Source organism: Camelus bactrianus, chromosome 1 (assembly GCF_048773025.1).
Source record: "Camelus bactrianus isolate YW-2024 breed Bactrian camel chromosome 1, ASM4877302v1, whole genome shotgun sequence".
Taxonomy (NCBI): domain Eukaryota; kingdom Metazoa; phylum Chordata; class Mammalia; order Artiodactyla; family Camelidae; genus Camelus; species Camelus bactrianus.
This window is the reverse complement of record NC_133539.1, coordinates 24,256,719-24,276,973: the sequence shown is the minus strand read 5'-3', so window position 1 is coordinate 24,276,973 and position 20,255 is coordinate 24,256,719. Positions and strand designations below refer to the sequence as shown.

General features: G+C 35.1%; 1 protein-coding gene across 2 annotated transcripts in view; it reads right to left on the bottom strand.

The window, feature by feature from the left end:
* Positions 1-20,255, bottom strand: part of NRIP1 (nuclear receptor interacting protein 1) — an 85,943-nt gene that overhangs the window by 7,447 nt on the left and 58,241 nt on the right. The window contains exon 1 of one of the 2 annotated variants that reach the window (XM_045520803.2): positions 8,106-8,205. The exons of the other annotated variant lie outside the window; for it this stretch is intronic. The gene's annotated coding sequence lies outside the window, so the exon portion shown is untranslated. Of the gene's footprint in view, positions 1-8,105; positions 8,206-20,255 lie in introns of those variants that run through there. 2 annotated transcript variants of the gene reach the window in all.

Sequence of the window (20,255 nt, the reverse complement as noted above, 5' to 3'; positions counted from 1 at the left end):
TAAAATATACATATACATGTATTATAGTCATTTCTTCAGTCTATTTTATTGCCATTCCTATTAAATTGGAAATCTCTACTGGAAATCCTCTGGATCAATGCATATTGTTAAAATGATCCAATCAATTAGAAACGAGAAAATACTTTAATGCTATATAATTGTCTTCCAAAGCCCACCAAATTTTTGAATTTTCATTAAGCACCTTTCTGCACATCGAGAGAAAGGCTCAGTCTTTTCTATAGCACTGCAGCTCTGTAAGGGGCTAGAACTAGCAACCTTACATTACTGGGAGCTTAGGAAGGAACAAAAGAAGAAGTGTAGAGAAAGGAAAAGAGACCCACATTACACGAATTCATCTAGTAAGTTTTATGTGGGCTTGAGGCGTACAGAACAGATTCTCTTCTGACATACATCATCCTCCAGACATCAGACGTTCCATAAGTAATTTGTAGAATTTCTGTTTTCAAAGAATTGGAAGCCCTAACAAGCATAAGATTATTTTGTAGGCCTACAAAAGTGTGATAGCCCTAGTCATATTCATAAACATTTAAATATAATCACAACCTTACTCTCTCTCAGTTTTTACAATGACTTACTGACAACAGTGATTCTTTGGATGATCATTCAGGTCTATCAAAGGTTTAATGTGTCTGTTTCAAAATCCTTACACATGTGCTCTACGTAGAAATTTTAATATGAGCTCCATTCCTAGCAGATGCAGAATATAGGTGACAGGTGAACCTATAACCCTAAGTTTCTAGAATGTTCCTAATATAAAATACTCATCTCCCTACCCATGCTATTTCTTTTTGTGTGAATTTGTTGTTAATAAGTTTAGATGAATTAAAATATTACATGTGATTTGAAAACGCCTTTAAAAGATTCAAAAATCAAAGTCATTATTAAAAAGAAAATGTGCCAAGATACTTGCACTAATTTTTGGTTTAGAGAATGTGGCTACTCTAACACATACACGTATAACTACGTGTATACGCTAAGCTGTCACGCTGTCCTGTACAAAAGCGGGCAAGAAACATTTAGAATAGCTACGAAGGACAGAGGAATAACTGCCTACAGAAAATTCTAAGTTAAAGTAGTTATTTTTTGTTAATTTATTTGAAAAGAAAAGTCTATAAATGGCACCAATTACGTGAAGCAAGTAAGAGGAAACAGAGCTTTTCATAGAAACCTGTTTTTTAAAAAGATCAATCTGTGAATCAAAGATTATGGTTACTGAGAAGCTGCTTCAGGTGCACTCAGGGACAACACCCACCACCATTCCCTACTAGCAGAAAATGAAACGCCTCAGAAAGCAGGAATTCTGAGACCTCCTGAGGCTGGAATTCACTCAGGCCCTACTATTAAAAGCTCCTCAGGGAACTGAGTGAGCCAAATTTCTTCACGTAATGTCTTTTCTCTCTCGTAAACAACTGAAGAGAGAGACATCAATAACAACAACCCTTCCTACCTTTCCCCAGCCTGTCTTTTCCCTTCTATAGCACAGAATTTAACTGAGAAATTTTGGGGGGGAAAAAAAGGGAGGCTCTAATACTTGGATACGGTACAGCTCGTTGGGACCTACAGATATTAGGGTATAATGTAAAATATTATCACTACTTAATAAAGACTTTATAAGGTTAAAATCACTTGACTTAAAGCTAGCATTAACCTGCCTCATTTTCTTTTAGTGGAAAGACACCCACATTATTTCTGAATCACCAACATATACTCAGCTTGCTGGATTTTATATACAGATCACTTCAGAACGTTCCCAGGTATTGGACACTACTTGAGTACAGTTAAAAATACCAAAATGTCAACACATATTTAAGAATTAGGCTTCTTTAGAGATTTGCAAGTCATATATTTAAATTATAAAATACTGTGATTCCTTGGCTTCTCCGTGGATCTACTGGTTTATTTCTAACTTCAGTAATAATTTTTTTAGAGCTTATATACATGTCTATTTAAAGATATTCAATGTTCTCTTCATAAACACAATAAAGAAGAGATTTTACTTGTATGGCAAACACTTGTTAAGTGATTTCTGTGGAAAGGTAACAGAATTATCCAAAACATTTGGTTTACGGAGGGTGAGAAGAAGAGAAAAGTTCTGAGGGGTCAAACAAATAAAAAAGAAAAAAATACAAATGAAGGCATCACAAATTTTGCAACTCATAAGGTTTAGAAGGAAAAATTTAGTTTAGAAACTAAAATACATTATACTAATATCCTGTATTTAAACATTAGGTTGGTAGAGAGACAAAGTGAAGAAATATTTCTTTTAATAAGCACTAAGAATACACACACACACACACACACACACACACACACACACACACACGAATGGAAAAAAAAATAAAGCCTACCCAGTGATAAAATAAAAGTTGACTGGACAATATTTATTTCAACTTAGTTGTCACTTTTATAGAGTGGTTCTATAAAATTTTTAGAAAAAGATTTTTTGATTTTAACAAAACATTTAGTGTAATATTTATGATGGCAAAGAGTGACTTAAATTTGATTTTGGAATTATTGTTCTAAATCAAAATCAGCTCTTTACAATTTTAATGAATTCATTTAACCTTCAGTATACTGAGAAAAATAATCATTACTATTTATCTTCTGGGTCTAACAAACATTTTATTACCATTTAAGTCAACTGATGAATAATTTACAGAAGAGTGAAAGGATAATGCAAAACTCATCAGAATTTTTAATAAAAATTTATACATAGCAAACCCAATTCTTTTTTTGTTTGTTTTCATATTTTTTTTATTATAGGTTACCACAAGATATTGAATACAGTTCTCTGTGCTACACAGTATAAACTTGTTGTTTATCTATTTTATATACAGTAGTTAGTATCTGCAAATCTTGACCTCCCAATTTATTCTTTCCCACCCCCTTTACCCCTGGGTAATTGTAAGTTTGTTCTCTGTCTGTGAGTCTTTTTCTGTTTTGTAAATAAGTTCATCTGTGTCTTTTTTTAAGATTCCACATATAAATGATATCATATGATATTTTTCTTTCTCTTTCTGGCTTACTTCACTTAGTGTGATGATCTCCAGGTCCATCCAGATGGCATTATTTTATTATTTTTTACTTTTTTCTTTTTAACATTTTTTTATTGATTTATAATCATTTTACAATGTTGTGTCAAATTCCAGTGTAGGGCACAATTTTTCAGTTATACATGAACATATATATATTCATTGTCACATTTTTTTCTCTGTGAGCTACCATAAGATCTTGTATATATTTCCCTGTGCTTCACAGTATAATCTTGTTTACCTATTCTACAATTTTGAAATCCCAGGCTATCTCTTCCTACGCCCTGCCCTCTTGGCAACCACAAGTTTGTATTCTATGTCTGTGAGTCTATTTCTGTTTTGTATTTATGCTTTGAGCACACCCAATTCTTAATTCCATATTTTGCTGCTTTTGAAGGACAACATATCCAAAATGGAGGCACTTTGGAACTGAGAGCTCATCTACTGTCATGCACAAACCTGGAAACGCCTTATTAATACACATTCCAGACTTCAAGTGCATGGCTGTGAGTTTCTAGTTTAATCATCACTTCTGAGTCTTCTTTTTGTACTTGTATAATTCAAAACATGTTACTTTGGGAAATTCTGACAGCTCAAAATTATGTTGAAGCAAGAAAGACAGAAATCTTCCTTGTCCCATAATTGAAAAATATTTTTTATTTTTAGATTTATTAAGAACAACTGTAACTGGTGTTACAGCAATAAATCTAGTGGGTTATTTCATTTCCATGTCATTTATTTTCCTCCAATCTCTCTTTTAACACACCAGCTTCAGTATTTGTCCACTTATGAACTGTTTATAAAAAATTTGGGTGTGCTAACATCATAAAAGAAGGAATACTGCCATATATTCTTTGAGCAAGACAGGACAGGCAAGGTTTCTTGTCACAAAATAGTGATGAAGTCCTTCCTATTACGCAATTGGAGGAAAATACGGTATTTCCTTTTTGCCTTTAGAACTACATTGGTATGGTAACTCTGTGAGGTGATGGCTATGTCAACTAACCTTACTTTGGTAATAATTTTGCAATATATGTGCACATCAAATCATCACATTATACACCTTAAACTTACACAATGTTAAATGTCAACTATATCTCAATCAAGCTGGAGGAAAAAAGAACTATATTCTGTTCACTCATTGATTCTTAAGTTTGAGAAAAGTCATTTAGGATATTGTCATCTGAAGAAACAGAGATATTGCTTATACAATCAATGTCACCATCATCAATCACGTCGACAATGCTCTTATCAGCCTCTTTGCACTCATTCTCTGATTCATCTAATTGAAGCATCTTCCTATGCCAACTTTTTCCTCTTTGACATTATGGATGGAAAACAGAAAATACCATCCCATAATGTATGTTTGATTTTACAAAAAGTTCCAATGGACACAAATGGTAATAGCAAGATACAATGGTTTTTTCCTACTAAAAACACATTCACTGAAACTTTAAAAAAGAATAAAAGTCATATAATATAATCCTTCCTAACAGTTAGAAATATAAACCACAAATAACAAACAAGCAAAAACAACTTCATAAACAAAAACTGGGTCCAAAGAACCCTGATAGTATACCAAGGGTTAATACACTTCAAGACAACTTGATAAAATTTATGTATAACCATTTTACAGTGTTAAAATTATAAATGAATTTTCCTTTTATTAATTTAAAATTGTTCGTAAGCATAAAAATATCTTTTAAATCTGATAAAGCTGAGATTTTACTGGTCCACTAGCATGGAGTGAAAAAAATTATTGTTGCAGCAGGACAGAATTATTTAAAAAAATAATAAAATCAAACTAAACCATAAAAAAATTCCATGGAATCCTGACCATAGGGGTAGATAGACTTTGGCAAAGATCCAAGTTTGAACACATAGACTAATTAAGTAAAATCTTTTGTAAAATGCTTGAATTTAGAGTGTATTTTTTTAAAACTCATTTTAAAGGACCCAAAAATATGAAATTATGTTGAAGTCTTAACTTTTTTTTAGCGCTTTAATCAATAAAGACAGTTGTAAATAATTCACATACTAACAGTTCCCAAGTAGGTGTAATATTGATCTTCTGAAGTAAAGTATTTCCATTGCATTGTGTTTTACATTTTCTATTTGGAAATGGTTTATTAAGCAAAGACAAAGTTTGCTGAATTTTTAAACACTTTTTAAAATGGCAAAATCCAAGTAAAAAGACTTTACTTGGATAAATGAAGGATGTGTCTAATAGGATTCTTATATGTGGGACTACTTTTGGTTGAGGATAGATAAATAATGAATGAGAAAGGTCTTTTCTAGCTATTTCTAAGGAAAGGATTCAGTATCTCACTTGCGATCAAATTGTCCATTAAAAACACATTTCAGTTACTAAACATCTATAAAGTCACTTTGTATGCTATTTAAATTATGTCTAATGAACACCTCATGACTTCCAATTGTTTCCATGAAATCTCCTCCAATTTCTTTTGCATTATCAAGTAACACCTGTTTGAGTATTGAATTTAAAGGTAATTCTGCAATGTGACTCTTTAATAAGAATTTGGATTCTTGGCTCTGGTTCCTTAAAATGCAGAAGTAATTAAAAGGCTACTCCTACTGGACAATATTACCTGAATTTCACTGTAGATTATTTTTGGAGATGCTTTTTATGTAAAAGGATAAGAAAAACATTAAGATGCTTCCCTAAGCATTAGAAGAAAAATAACTATGTACACTAAGAAGATTCCAAAGTCCTAATTATTGAACCTTTTACTTAAGCAATACAAATTCAGGTAAATAATTCAGAGAACTCTTAGTGTTTTCTAAGGTGAGACTCTGAAAGTTTTAAGAGTTGAACAGGGAATAAAAACCCAAGAAAATTTATCAAGAAGATGTAACCCCAAACATCTTATGCAGATGGATGAAATTAGCTTTTGAAACCAAGGGCCAATGGAAAGTTAGAATATATAAAACGCAACACTTAATTACATAAAACAAGAAATGAAAAGTAAAATTTCAGATAACAGTCTTGGGACTTCATTGAAAAGCGAAGACTGCAGTGAATCCTCTATTTTAAATGAAATGTTTGTTTTTGAAAAAACAAAAAACAAAAAACAGTAAGAAAAAGAATTAAATATTCAACTGTTGCCATTTCATAGCTGGGAATAATATGGGCATAGTAAGGGAAGAGGCCTGAGATTTCATTTATTAGAATGTATTTCTAATTTCTTGAAAAAAAATCAAAATTATGTCCTTTGATATAATTTAAATTCTAAGGTAATAGTTTTCTTTGTAGTATTATCTACCAAAAGATGGATTTGTGGTTGTTTAATCTGATGGGTACCAAGAAAATAAACTTACCTAAATACATTTTGCTCAACTGAGGGCCTCTGCATTTAAAATTAGACAAGAGTTTCTCGCCCTCTCCCAGGGCTTCTCATTTCAGGTGTAAATACACTCTGGAGATTGGTGACAGAAGCCACTGACACCGGAGTGAGTAAAACAGCCACCCAGACTGCTCTCCACTGCAACCTGAGGGCCTTACATATTTTTGCCCAAGGCCAAATTTGCCCCTCCCTTCCAGGTCCATCAGCTTTAACTTGCTGTCAGCTACTTTGACGGGAGTAAAATAGTGCCCCTATTAAGAGACTCACTAGGAGACACGAATGCTTGACTCACTCAGGTGTTCAACAGGACATATGTATGGGGGGACTTCTTCAAATACAAATTTTTATTTTTTTGATTCTAAGTAATTGATCAAATTGTAGTTGATAAAAATGACAAGCACTTTAACCAGAACGATGATATGCTGTCATAAAGTTGTGGAAACAGAACTGACCAATATATTTCAGTCTATTGAGTGAACTGGAGGGAAGGAAACAATTTTGAAATAGCCATACACCCTACCCACTCAGTCTCCAAAAGTTACTAATATTCACTACTTTCTTTACTGGGGTCACAGAATTTCAAACAGATGTTTATTTAAAAGCTAAACATGAGCTTATATTCTAACTGGAGTTTTTGCTTCTCTCTTAATAGCTATACCTATATACTAAATAAAACGTAACAGTAAAGATTTAAGATCTTTGACGACACAGATAAATGCATGAGAGAGGTAACATCATCGTCCTGATGACAGAAACAAGTATCCCCTATAAATGATACAGCGACTTAAAGAAGAGCTTCTTTGTTACGAATTGTCCTCAGAAGGCTATGTTGATGAATCAGAGTCAATAAATCCACTATCCATCTTATTCTGCTTTTATAGTTTATATAAAAATTAAATTTACAATAAAAATTAAGATTATCAAGTTGGAGATTTTAAGTTAAAAAGATGCACAGAATCAAAGGAAGTAGAGAAAGAGCTTAACTGCCAATTTCTATTCCAAAATGGAACACCTTAATGGATACTGTGTTGCATTATCCTGAAAACATAGAAACTAGAATATTTTTAAATAAAATTAATTCTAACCATAGTTTTAAAAATTCAGGAAGAAAATTATTATATGATAAAGAGTACATGTGATATTTATTTAGCAATAATATCAATGTCCACTACCTTCAGTTAAACAATAGTTCTCTGAAGAGACACAAAATAATGACTAACAAATTTTTTAGTGGCACATAAGTGTGGAAAAAAAGAGTTTAAACATAACACAGAGAGTATAGTTTCTCCTAAGCTTTTGCAATAGCTCTTCAAAGTAACTGGTGCTTTCTATCAGTTTTGAAAAGCATGATATTTTTCCAATCTCTATAAAAAAATGAAATATAATGGAAAATGGTGCTTTCTTCTCCTGGAATTGTTTGAGTGTTTACAGTATATGAAATACACTATATATATATATATATATATATATATATATATATGAACATCCTTTGAGATAGGAGCATAAATCCTATTAAACTCAACTATAGTCTCCCCATCCTTAAAATAGATTTGACATACAGATATAAGCACAAGGTCAAGGTCACAGATCAGTAAGAAAGATTACCAACAGAACTGATGTAACAGCTGGCATTTGATCAAAGCTCTTGGGGTTTTTAGTACACTTACCAGACACGGCATTTACTTACCGGGTACACTCTGTTTTAAAAATGTTCCCAATCTTTGAAGACAAGATCTTTATGCACTGTTTGCTTTAAAGCATCTTCTGCTAAAGACGTTGCACTAGATCACAGAATAAGAAAGGAAACTAGTGTGTGTATGCTTCAGAGTCATGAGTTTTTATGTGTGTGTGTGTATATGTATGCCTGCGTATTTATTTATTTATTTGTTATCACTGATCCTTGCCATGTGACCCATTTTGAAATTAATTTAACTTTCAGGTTCCTGAATCGACCATGCTCCCCAATACCTCCAAGCCTTTGTACTGGCTAAAATGGAAACGGCCTATTTCTCAAAATCTTGGGTCACTTCTTCCCAAAGACACAGATTTAATTGCTAAAAATTGGCTCAACCAGAGAAGTTTTACACTGTATCCACAGTCTTCCGTGATCATTTCCAAGTTACACACATAGAAAGAAACTATGGTTATCAACAACAGCAACAAAAGTGTTTCTTAATGGAGTATATTATTGAATAGTGTGATTATCTAACAAAACCATGTCTTTCGTTTCAGCTGTTCAAACAAAATACTGAATTTATCTTAAATTACATCAACGAAACCAAAAGTTATATGATGAATGTGCTTAGTGAAGGATTCTGATCAAGAAATTCTTTTTAAGAATGCATAATGCTGTTGGGGTAAATTAATAATATAAAAGCTTTCCCTGTTAAATCAAGTATCACCTGCTGTAGCTTTATATAATTTGCAAATTATCATACAGGTACATGTAAATGTTCTCAATGATCAGTTTTTCATTTTACAAAATTATTTCTGATGAATTAAACAGGTCTGAATGAAAATACCAGAACTGTACTATTCTAGAAGGACTGCTAGTTTCTCAATAACAAAGGAAAAAGGATAACAAATTATCAAATTAAGTACCACTGAACATGGAACTTCTTTCCCAGGCAGAAGCAGAATATCAAAATGACCACTTATAGATACCAATTTGTACATAAAACTCTGACCATAAAGTCTATTGACATATTTTCTATTTTAAAACAAACATAATCCCTTGTAAAATACACTATATTAAAGTCTATTTAGAGAAATCACTTATCAATTAATAAGTATGTCCTTCTTTACGTGGGGCCAGGGTCAAAGTGCTCTCTTGTTGTGTGAACTCTGACTTGATTTTCCAGAAACGGTAAAAACATTGTGATATCATGCTTGCCCATAATGGCCAAAGGACACAAAGCTTTCATGATAGAGGGTTTTGGTCAGTCCGTGGCAGAGAAATATAACAGATGCAATCCATGGACAGACAGACAGACATAGTGATAATATCTGTAAAGGGAAGAACTCAATTAACCTAACAGGGTCCCACTCCAGGAGGGGATTAATGAGCAAACAACAAGAATATGCACAATGTACCTGGAGAACTTCTGTCTTTAAAAATTAAGAGGAAACACTGAAATGCATTCTTCAGCTATGGAGATGAAAATGCGGGCATACCATCAGTAGGCTATTTACTTTAAAGGGTTTCATTTTGACTGTAAAACTGACACCCATTTCTTTCCATAATGTCTCTTTTGCTCATCTGTACACATAAGCAAATATCTGAAGCAATAATCTCAGGAACTATAGCCAGTAACTGCCAATCTGAGACCCAGCTTTGCTGCCGTTCTGGTCTCAGGCACGTTCAGTCCATGAGCAGGGACAGCCTGCATGGCCCTAGCCATGGCACCTGGCACTCAGATAGACTGGGGTGGGCGTAATAAGGAGGCTTTAGAAGAGGCTCCTCTGAGCTGGAGAAGCAGCAGGAAGAACAGTCTAGGTAACATAGGTCAGTGCCTTTCTGACTCCACTTCCTGGACCAAGGATATTTCAGAACAACTTTTATGTTCGCACTTACGATCATGAGAAACAACTACTAGTATCTACTATTAGCATTATTTAATAAAACTAAAACATTTTCACACCAAAAAATCAAATACTTCAGCTTTGTGAGGACCTCTATTACATACATCATTTTTCTTATTTTCTTTCTTTTTTATCTCCTGAGATAGAATGATGAAATGTGGACTGGCACACACACACTACACTGATTACTTCCCTGTTTTGTAGTATTTTCCAACTCCAATATCAATTACTGAAGTTCTTATATCAGTATTTCCTCCATTTATGTTTTGCTTTACTATTTTGGTACTTATCATGCTTTCAATTACAGCATTTATATAAAGTGAACAATTTGTTTTGTATTTAAGCATATACATAAACATCCTGTCATTACACATGAGGATATGACTAAAATATAACTGTGGGAAAAATAATGTGATGCAGAATAAAAAGTAAAGAACCTTCTTCTGCTCAGTGCCCTCCCCTCTCACCCACACTATCCCTACCACCATCACTTTATAAAATATATCAGAATGAAAAATGCATCATATATTTAATGATGCTCCATTTGCCTACAATCAAGCTAAAGGAATAAAGTGTCTTTTTTATTCTCCAAGTCTCAGCTGAGGACTCACCCCCTCCTTCCTTGAGCAGCTTTCCCTGCACTGTGTAGGCTGAGGACAGCTTTTCATCTCTGGGACTCCACAGCACTCAGTAGATCTTTCACCCATCTCATTACAAAGTTGTATTTGCTTTGTGGATGCTTGACCGTCAACTAGAGTGTAAACAAGGATGATGCCTCTGTCATCCTTACGTCCCAGCACCCGGCAGAGAGAGCCTTCCTGGTAGAACATGCAACAAGACAGACTCCTAGGCTGTGCAACGAGGGGTAGGCTGTCATAATTCTATGGCACCTTAAGATTTAAAATAATATGATCATACCATTTATAATGTTTGGTTTCAAATTTAAGACATCCTTTCCCCCTGATTATAAACTAACAAGAAATCTACAAAATTAAAGAGTAATAAAGTATTTCATCCTACACAGGAAGTTCTGTGGATTTGGAAAACACGTGTGATTAGTATTCTGTTAGGGAAGCACAAGATTTAAATACTTGTAAGAAGATCTTTATTTTAACATCTGTTTTTAAAAGAGTTCATATTAATTTAGTTTCCTGTAATCAGTGTCTTCCCAGTTAAGGTCTGTAAGATTTAATATGCCCACAGATTATATCAACAATGAGCAAGTGTTTCAAAATAGTGGCAGCATAAAGCTTTTCACCATTTTCCCCTCTCAAACTACTCACTCTATAAGTTGAGTAAAATCTATTAAACATTAAAGTATTTCATTGTTAAATTTTCTTATGATGGAGATGCATTAAAGAGATGAAATATCACATTGAAAGATTTAATCCTTAGAATTAGACAAACCAAACTCATCCTAAAAAACAGTTATAATAAAATGGAGAAAGAAAGCCTTTATGAATTAACTTTTTACTGCATATTAACCACAACTGAGAAATCATTTCTCTATATCCGTTTGAAAAATGAATCACTGAAGTAGATAATAATCATATACTAAGTAACCTGAACCCTTTAAATTGTGTGAAAAAGATTCAATCAAATTGGCCAGAGCTATCCTTAGGGTGATCTCTTTCATTTGAACATGTATTTGTTGAAGAGCTTCAGGTATCAGCTTTTACTGTTTTGGGCTAAATAAAAACAATATCCCGCTATAAAGTGATTCAATCAGAATATGTAAAAGTGATCAAATTACTTTTAAAAGATTTTAAGCATGAAAATCTAAAAACCAATGCAACAGAAACAAACACTATCCAAGCAGGTCTTGAATACGGATGCAAGAGGAGTCAACATGTCATTGTCTCGACTTTTCCACTTCTTCCCTATCTGCATGCTGCTCATAGCAATACAAAGTCAAGGGAATTCACTCCTTTGACCTGTACTGAAGGAGTAAGCTTCAGGTCCCCTCTTTCTTCAGGACAGTGCATCAAACCTGTATCATGTTTCTTAGATCTGAGGAGGCTAAGAAGTCATGTGAGTCCAGGAAACATCTAGCTTTGATGGATAAAATTTTGAAAATGCATTTTTCTAAAATGTACAGTAAGATGCTCTTTAATATGTATTAAAAACAAAACAAAACATATCATACTGTACTCCAAAAAGCTTTTTAGGCATTTGTTTTAAAGTTATTACACTATCAAATCAAATTTCCTTGTCTTTCATAAAATGTTATGGTGTTTTTTTGGGGCAGATACTTCATTCACTTGGACTAATGACTTCTTTTTAAAGCTAAACTGACAAATATCTTAGCCCCCATAATACTGGGAATGCAAATTTATAGAACTTGTATAAAAATGGCAGAGCAGGTCATTTTTATGAAGAGAAACCTATTTTCCTATATGATTCTACCACTAGCTATCATTTTCCTAACAGCAAATAGATTCCACAAACATAACAGGACCACAGAATTTAAAGGACAGAGAGAGTTGTAAGGTCATCTGCTTAATTAATCATCCCTATTGAATGCTTCAACCCCTTTAATAACCTATTTGCTAACACTGGCTGGCTAACTTTATTTATGAAAACTTTGAGTGACCATGGATTGTATTCCAAGTGGTATCTTGGAATCAGCTGGCTCTGGGTTCAATTTCTAGCTCTTTCGCTTACCAATTGCCTGGCCTTGGGTAAGTTAACTACTCCTGAAGCTTTATTATTATAAATATGCAAAACCCGATACCTATTTCACAGAGCCTCCGTAAAGAGAAAATTCAACCATGCTCATCACAATGTCTGGGCACCAAGCAGGTGCTGAACAAGGATTACCCATTATTCGGAGAACTCATCTCATATCTGCACAACTGCAACAGTATGAAATTCTTCCCTGAACCAGGCTATAATCTGTCTTCTCTTACTCTGATCATTAGTCTTTTGGGGCCACAGAAAACAAGGCTAATCCTTCACTTATCCTTCAAACACCAGAAAATAGCCGCCATATTCCACAGACGAAATCTATCACCTTGTTCTGGTCTAGATAAGATAGTTAAATTCCATTGCTGACAGGAATCTAGCAAAGGGCAAACAAAGGAAGACAAATGTGCCTGGGCGCCAGTCTGTGGTGGATGCCGCCAAGATGCAATTCTTCACAAATTCTTGACTGGTCAAAGTCGTGTATAAAAGCTCCTGGGAGCTCTCCACCGCGGACTGTTGGCGCCTGCTAAGTTTACTGCAAAAGCTCTGCTCTTCCCCAAGTGCTTTAAGCCACACCTCCTCCTCAAATGAAACACCAAAGTATGTTTTCTTTGATTCTCCTCCTGGGGTTGGTTATTATTGTATTATCTTCATTTGCATTTTAACAAACGAGGGTACTAAAGCTCAAAGCTTCTGAGTGATTGGTTAATTGGTCAGTAAGTGGCTTATCCAAAACCAAATTAAGGGTCTTCAAAGTGCCAACCTTTCCTATTAGTTTAAATTGCCACAGACTCAGACAAAGGTAAATTTGAAAACATTTGGTAAAGCGAACTTTTTTAACACCTGGAGAACTTTGGATTACTTTTCCTACTGCAAAATCTTGTCTGTTGTCTCTTGTTTTTATTAGGAAGGTTACAAAGCACAGTGGTTAAGAGAACAGTCTTTGGATTCCTGGATCTGTAATTCATCAGTGGGTGACTCTGGCCAAGTTACCTGTCCATTCTGGGGCTAAGTTTCTATAGCTTAAAACAGGAATCATAATAGTATCCACTTCATCAAGCTGTTGTATTCAGTGAAATATACCTGGCATTTTCTAAGCATTAGATTAGCATTAACTGTTCTATTATTTGTGGACAGAGCATCAGACCAGAGGGCTTTCTCATAAAATTCTTCTTCACTTTCCAGTCATCCCACATAAAACTCCTTATGAGTTGGGACTGTCCATGACATATGAATCTCCATGCCCAACAGGTTAGAGGCACTTGAAATTGTCTGTTAAATGCTAGAGTATATTCTATTTATAACCTGAAAAACCAAACCAAACCAAAACAAAAACCCCCAAAAAACCCCCAAAACAAAAAACTGTGAATCTGTAATTTAATAACTTAGGTAATTAATTTTTAACTCTGCAAGACATGTTTACTTAAACCAAAGAGTAATTTCATGTAATACATACCTATCATTTTTTCCTTCCCTAGTCTTTTTTCATAAAGAACCTGTTTCCTGACCACTAGCCTCAGAGGAATGGACCACCCTAGCAACATGTCTAAACTGGACCAATTCATTTACTCTCTTGGGATATGTAATTCAAAGAGACTGAAAACTTTCCGTATTGGGGTTGCTTTAATGATGGCACATTTTACAGGTTAGCACACAAAGGAGTCAGTATGCTGAGAGAAAAGAATGAAGTAGGCGCAGGGAGAGACGCAGAGATGAGGAAGGCAAAAAGGTAAAGAGAGTTGATAAATGGTTTCCAGTGTCAAGGAAGTGCAATACCCTCCTACAGAGGGATTCCCAAAGAGCCTGCTGCGTGCCTCTAAGTCTCCCTGTACCTGAGCTTTGCTGAGTGGCCTTCGGTCCTATGCAATTGCAGCATCCTTCAGGTACTGCAGTAACACGATGTAAGACAATAAACCCATGGTTTAAAGACCTCTGGAAATAGCTACACTCTCCTTCCTCACTATTCCTACAGTACCTCCACCTCGTGCGGTCTACGACCAACACATATCTCTGCTTTTCAAATGGGGAAAGATAATGACACAGAGAGGTAAATAAGACGTCCAAGGTCATACTTAGAGTTTGTAGGGGCAGCACTGATACCAAAATTTCAGATATCTTATTCCCAGGAGCCTGAAATAACCAATAAACCAGCTGCTTCCCTTGATGGAACTAAAGTATGCCAATTATCCAAACTGTGTAGGAAACATTGACCAAAACAGGGGTTAATTGGACATTGGTTGTTTTAATTCCATAATCAGCTCTTTCCCTGCGCTACCCTGGGAGTGAGTAACATATCTTTTGCAGGAATGGGAAGGAGGCCAGCACAGGCCATCTGGCTGAATACGTCCTTTCATCAAGTTATCCCTGCAGTTGTGTGAAACTTAACTGATGTTGAAGAACTTTACAGTTTAATTTGTTTTATCATTTTCCCTCTACTCTATTAAATTTAAAAGTAGATAAATCTTTATTTTCATATTAGCTAAGTAGCCTGAAGTTACTGAATCTACATGAATATATATATTCTATATGTGTATGTGGGCAGAAGAGAGTGAAATTTTCTGATGTTAAAAACCATTTCTTGTATTAAAAATGAGAGCAGTTCATTTAGACCATGCTACTAGAAAAGAAATGAAAACTCATTTTTCTTCCCACATGGAATGTAAAGCAAAATATTGGTCTTCCTCTCAGCTGAGTTAAAAAAGGATCCATGAAAGAACACAAGTGGCCTATTTCCTTGTCCAGTTTCCTGACTTCCTCTACTTTGTAATTTTGCTAAGATGACAACATATCTGGATTATTCAAGAGCACTTCCTAACACCTCAGAGTCAAATTCACAACCATCACGTGGGTTCAGCTCACGACACTAGTGGCCAGCCAAGGGCAACAGTCAAGAGATGTCTCAGTCGTTAAGCAGGTATTTTTTTCCCCTTCAGTCTCTTCTTTCCTCCTGCTTCCTCCACCCTTCCTAACCTCTCAAATGTTTACTTTCCCCAATTCTTTTCTCCATCCTTTAATTCTCAAGACTTAAATGAATTCTACCTGACTTATGATGCTGCTGGCATTCAGAACTACAAAGACTCCCGATACTGATGTGAAGACCATGTTCCCTATGCTGGGACAATGTGTATAGGGTGGGTTATTAATACTTAATAATACAAATATTAATGCCCAGTAGCCGGTCAGACTAGGGCTTTCCAAGCCCTAGAAGATGAGCTGAGTAAAGTTCAAGGCCTTGAGAATGGATGGATGAAAGAAAGGCAAGCTTAGAGGGATTGCCTACCTAATATACAACCTAGGTTCTGTGCCTATTAATTAGAAGAGAGTAAGGGTCCATGCCAGGGAGCTACAGCCAAGGTGATAAAATCTTAAGGGAGCTGCTGGTATTCAAGCTATATGAATGAACAGACTGGAAAATGAATTTCTCAAGTGGAACCTAGCACAAAGGTAAGTGTTATGTTGAAGGTTATGTTGAAGTTGGTGAGGAAATAAAGACCAGATGGTCCTTGCTCAGAGGGCCAAATAGGAAAATATCCCATAATGGGCATCTTGATTCAGCTACCTCTACTATCTCTAGCAAAATATGCCCCTAAATGGGCAAGGCTTCTAACAGCACGCATTATCGCCCTCTTACAGTGCCTGCAGTCAAAGTTCATTAGTCAAGCTGGGTGGGTGGGAAGCAGGGTTACCCAGGGTCAGCTAAGGCCAGGCTCTACCTAAGGGTTCCAGGTGCTTCTTTTGTTTCATTTGCTGCTGTAAACTACTGGGTTTCCACCTGTCTCCAGTTCTTAAATAAACTTTGGCAGCTCCTGGTCCTAGATAACAGCCTTGGCACCAAATGTTTCAACAACAACTGCCCAAAGGAAGGAATCAGAAATAACAATTATTCCATGGTGGAATAAACAAGAAAAAGAGGCAGAAGGTTGCCCTGCTCCAGTGTTCCAACTGCTCCTCAGTCACTTCCTTTCTGCATAGCATGTAACATGCTTCTTCCTTTCAACCGGACCTGAGGGAGGTCATCTGCCCCTACGGACCAACTCCCGGAACTCTGAGGCTATGAGAGATACCGAAGAGAGAAAAAATGACCATATGTTACCATCTTTTTGTGCCTCGTTTTACTCATTCAAGAGCAGTAGGCTCAGTGAGACCCTCTAAGATTCTACTGCATCTCCCCGGCTCTAGTTCTTTTGGCTCCTTATTTTAAAGTCCTTCTTGAGAATGTTCTTATTCCTGCTAAACATAGTTGCTTTGCCCTTCTTTCTCTTCTCCATCATTCAGGACTGATGCTCCTTCAGGGGTAAGTATGTACTCTCACTCGAGAGAATACAATGCCTTCTTTCATTTTCTCTCCTGCCCACAAAAAGGAGACTTTTTATAAGTATCACTCCAAATTTTTGGCAGTTCAGCTTTAGAGACAATTTCATGGATATCAAAAGGAACTAAAAATACCTGCATAAATGATACCAAATTTTCAAAAGGTAAACAGAATAAAGAATACTCTTCTACAAGAAAGAAAAATTCAGAGGAAACATGATATTCATTGTTCCATTTACTTTCCTCCTTAGAGCCTCCTTAGAGCCCAGGCATATGACAAAGATTTGCCAAAATACACTGGAAAGATGACTAAAAATATTGTCCATTTACATCTGCGATGGTAGGAAATCACATTCAGGATTGAAAGGCAGCTTTGCCTTTAAGACTTCCTCCCCTTTTCTGACCAATGTTTTCTAAAGTAATTCAGCCTATTTTGAAATAAATTACAGAGGCAAGTATACCAATTAAACAATTTAACCTAGAAATTCAGCTTGAGTTGAGTTTTGTGGTTTATGATATATTCATAGAATGGTTTGTAAGTTTCTGTATTTTATTTACAGAAGAGAATATCATTCAAAGTTTCCAAGTCAAAAACTTAGAAGTTTCCCCAAAAAGTCTAACTATAAACATAAGTTTGCTACAAAATTATTACTAACAATTTATCAAGTAAAGTGTCTCCTCCATTCACCTCCCCACAAAAGTACATCCACTCAGGAGTGACGCAAAGCAGAGAAAAAAAAATTCTTCAGTCTACTAAATACATCCACAGTATAATTTTTTAAAGTCCCCAAATTTGGCAATATTTTTGTTCTAAATATATTTTTCAGTAGCATAAACACTGTGAAGTGGAAATGGTTGGAATGCACGTCCAGAATAAAAGGGCTGGGTGGAGTTCTGTATAATCAGCAAAATGGAAGAACAAAATCCTGTCTACTAGAACAAAACTAATGTAAGAATGTGCCCTGAATCTCTCCTTTTAACTACATAATCAAGAAAAATGGTCATCAGATAGATGATACCAGTCAAATCTCATTAGTAAAATTATGTCTGAGAAGGGACAAAAATGGTTAAACCTTCTTAAACTCTCTGTTCCATAATCAGTTTTTAGTTATTTACAAAGAATGCCAACAGGAAAAGCACTCATACAACTGCAGAGGGTAGTCTTTGTATTTTGCAGTGTTAACACTGTGTGTTATCAGTGATGGGCCTGAGGACAAAAGATGACTGGAAGTAACCAACTAAAATTGAGAACAAAACCAAACAAACAAAAATCAGGACTGAGAAACTTGCCTTCATAAACGATTTTACAGTACTGTATTAGCTGCTCACAGGACTAGATACCACTCCAATCCACCAGCTGCCATTCTCAACGATTTAAGATGAAGAAAATCTGAGAGTCAGTTTTTCCACAGCTCACTTGTGTAATATCTTCTTTTACATCTTCCAACAATCTATATAGTAAAAAATTCCTTCCAGTTTTCATTTCTAGAAGATACGAAGAGCTTTAAAAATAAAAACACTGAGGTCCATCCACTTGCTCTGTAACTCTGGGTAAATCCGCCTGAGCTTCAGTTTAATGTGTGTGATTCCAACTTACCTAATACGATAGTTGTGAAGACTGAATAACATATACAAAACATCCAATACAGCAAGTCCTCAAGAAATGCTAGTTTACTTCTTCCCTCTTTATGCTGCATATCTCTAGTAGATATCAATTATAATTTATATAATTGTTTTAATTTTATGCTAATTAGGCAAAATCTACCCTTTCCAAAATCAAACAGCATAATGGAAACCAAAGTTAAGTAGTACTACATACACTGCAAATGTTTTGAATACTCAGGTATTTTAAACCACTTTTTATAAAATACTACTACAAACCGAGAATCTGGCATTTCTAACTCCTAACCAGCAGAATCTGCAATCTAAATTAGAACTATACATATAGAATATATATATTCTATTATGATTTGATACTTTAAGTTATATGACACTGCTTAATCGCAACATGTCTGTTGATTCCACTATCCCATTAAAAGAAAACTGCTAGATTTTTATGTGGCACAGCAAGGTCCCTTGAGTGCCACCTGCTCTTGTTTTTCTTATTTTCATTAACTAGAGGAAGTAAAACTATTAGCTTATTGAAAAGTATTAATCTTGTCAGTGATAAGGCATGAATCAATTTCAATTCTGCTAAAGAAATGTGATTTTTAAAAATCTTAAAAATTTTTGCTTGACTTTCAAATGATCTTTGCTTTTTACAGTGAAAAATATTGTTGACAGTGTCCTGTCCTAACAGGGATAATGTGAAGACAAACTGGACTTCGAAGATACCTAAGAAGTGGGTAACACACTAAAGCTAAGAGTTCAGGTTTTGAATCTTAGTTCAGATATTAACTTTTTTGAGATCCTGGGGATACTGTTACCTAATTAACAGGGCTGTAAAAATGATTTAATGAAATAAGACATGCAAAGCACACAGCATCGTGTATATTTTCCCCTAAGTACTCCTAAGTGGAAACAGATTCTAAAGTAAATTCCCCTCTAAAGCAAAAACCATTCAGAAAAAAAAACAAACTAAACTATACTGACACGTCTTGCATTTCTTCGGCAATATGAAAAATAATCTAAAACTCATACCATCAGAGTAGTATAAGTAACAGTAAAAAGTCAAAGATTAAGAACTATTCCAATTTTATACAAATTAAACAGTGGTACAGCTTCTGAGCTAAATAAAACATGGCAGATCTAATTCTCATTCACGTACACAAATACGCACACACTGCATAAAAGGAGCATTTAGATAAGAGGAAATCACAACATATACCTGAAAGATCTAAGTTTCAGCCTAGAGCCTGTCACTTACTACCCTATAACCTTGGCAACTTGCTTAATTACTCTCTAAGTCTCTCAAGTTTCTTCACTTACAAGAGAGGGAGAACCAGCTGGACCATAGAGAACAGGCGGGAGGGTTAAAGGCTGTGAAGCATGATGAGGTTTCTCAAATTTGGGACCCAAGGCCCCTTGAATGGTAGCTGTACAGGGCTGCGAGGTCTGTGACAGCAACAGCTTCTACTGAATCATCAAATAACTACCTGACTACAAAATGTTAAGAAATATTACAGATTTGTCAAAATTTTTGAAAATCTTTAAAGCTAAAATTGATTTTAAAGTACTACTCTTTCCATGAATTACAGTGTCCTGGGAGGCTGGCAGAAAATTAATTATGTAAGAATTTTAATATTCCATGACCATGGAG